This window comes from Anastrepha obliqua, chromosome 2, assembly GCF_027943255.1.
Source record: "Anastrepha obliqua isolate idAnaObli1 chromosome 2, idAnaObli1_1.0, whole genome shotgun sequence".
In the NCBI taxonomy this organism is placed as follows: Eukaryota; Metazoa; Arthropoda; class Insecta; order Diptera; family Tephritidae; genus Anastrepha; species Anastrepha obliqua.
The window spans coordinates 19,336,535-19,338,968 of NC_072893.1; the positions used below are offsets into that span (position 1 = coordinate 19,336,535).

A 2,434-nucleotide genomic window follows, 5' to 3' on the forward strand; every position below is an offset into this window, starting at 1 on the left:
GCCAACTTATCATGTAAAATATGAATTGCCATTCCGGTCGACACACCTATGATCTCGGTGATTTCGCGCACTTTCGTTCATTGATCAGCGGGAATCATGTCGCAGACTTTTTGAATGATTTCCTCGGTAGCCACGTCTGTCGGGCGTTCTGGTCGCTCCTCGTCAAAAACGGATGTTCGCCCACGTTTAAATTCGTTAAACCAGTTTACGTTGAACTGTGGTCATAGATGGTAAAGCGTCCCCATAGACAGCATCCAACTTTGCTTTTATCTCCTCGCATTTTTTCCATCTAAAAACCAAAAGCGAATTACGAACGATGCTGTTCCTTTTCCATCTTAGCGAAAATCACGAAACACTTTTTATTTTCACACGAATGCTAATGCATCACTCCGTTTATTAATCACAGTACTCATAAATATAGTACTTATAACCTTACAAACAATCATAGCCTACAAAACTCTTAACTCATACAGAATTTTAATGTTTCTCAACGTACTTCTCTTTCAAGTAGTTGAAGAGCTCCTTTTTGGCTGGGTTGGTGATTTCATAGTAAGCCTCTTGGTTCTCTTCTAAGGTAGCTTCAGTCTGTGTCTTCAATCAGACTCGGCTAGCAAGCCATCGAAGAATTTGATAGCACCGCTCAAGCGCTTTTCGATCTGAGGCAAGTTTTGCTGCTTCAAGAAGTCCTGGAAACTGGCACTAAGGAGTTTTGTGAATTGTGAGTAACTTTCGACCTTCTTAGCGGCATCAGCCTCCTTCGTGATGGCGTTCAAGGTTTCGATGGCCTTTTCAATACCTTCCTTAAAATAATTAGACTCGGCCTTTTCCAACAGGGCCTTGTAGAATTCAAGCAAGCGCTCTACTTCAGCATCAGTATTCAATGCTTCTAATTTCTTGCTTAAATATTTATTGAAATCTTCGGGGAAAGTGCCATGCAGGCCATCCAAAAGCTTGGTTTTTTTATCTTATGGTCGGTCTCCTTAAGCGCAGCCTCGGACTTTCCGATCAATTTCTCCAAATCGGCTTTGTATGCAGCATCGTCATCGGGAAGGATCTTGTTATAAGCACTAAAATTTTCAGAATTTTTCGCAATTGTAGTACCGAAACAAAGAGAAATGCATCAATAAAAAATTCGCCATATTTCGCACTTGACCGGCTTAACTGAGAATCCACTTACGCGAATAGCTGCCAAATCCAAACAAACCTATCAATCAATCTGAAATTTTTTTTTGCCGTCGTTTGATAGATGACATCACACGATGCTAACACCAACTTCCTTCAGGCAAGCCCTCGAATTTACTCGTTGAATTCTCGAAATCGCGTATTAGTTTCATTGCTAATATCTAAATTTATTTTATATGCTAGAATTTCAATATGGAACTGCTCTATATAGCACCGCACATAAATTTTCTATACAGTTAAGGTCTAAGAGCTCTACGGGTCAGACCATAACCTTAATCCCATTATCCGTAAAATCTTCTTCCGTAACTGCTAAGCTGCGCTTTGTGTCTGTGGCGTATTAAAGAACTCAAAATTCAATAACAAATCTTTATGAACGAATGGCAGTACTGTTTGTGAATATAATAAATATATCTTTTTAAATTTTATTTTGAAAAAAATTTAGGATATCATTTTTTGTATTGAATTTCCAAAAGATTCAAAAGCTCCAAAATATCAAAAATTCCATGCAATTGGATTCATGCAAAGCTCATAAACTGGTTGAGTGCAAAAAAGTCAGAAGCCAACTTCCAACAGGGTAGTTATGAAGTTCTTATTTCAAATGATTTTTTTTTTTGTATGTACGTGCACGGCGGGCTCATGTGCGCTTGACAGGCCAGTAATAAAAGACATGAAAAAAGAAATTAGTGGAAATTATATTCCCTTTTCCATGAAAAGGTTTGCGTTAGGATCAAATTCTTACCGCAAGCGCAAGCAATTTGAAGCCGAGCCGCTGTGGCACGTGATATGGCGACACATACGAAAACATAAATACAAACACAAAGGTGCATAAGCACACACACACATGCACATCGATGTACTTAACAACTTACATATGCTTATAAATTTTACTCATACTTATGGGAAACTGGCTAACAAAGAACTGCTAACACGTAATGTGATCGACCGGGTTCACCGGTGGCAAGCGTGGCGCGGAGTTCATGTCACTCATGTGGCTCCCATGCAATTCAAGCATATGCTACCGTTTACTTGTACCTACATAACATAAGAGTACATAAGCGTAATTTTCACTTGGCCACGTGCACATACATACAAACATACATTTGTGGGATATATTCAATTTCCTGCCATTAACCATTTGCCACATTATCCTGCGCCTGTTGTTACCTGGTTGCAAGTAATTAAAACAAATTACCAGTATATCTACCTGCCATTACGGTAGTAATTAAAAGTCGTCGCAGTGATTTATACAACA

At 38.9% G+C, this 2,434-nt stretch overlaps 1 pseudogene; it reads right to left on the reverse strand.

The window, feature by feature from the left end:
• Window positions 1-477: 477 nt before the first annotated feature.
• On the reverse strand, window positions 478-2,074 carry LOC129237155 (uncharacterized; annotated as a pseudogene).
• Between the last annotated feature and the right edge of the window lie 360 nt (window positions 2,075-2,434).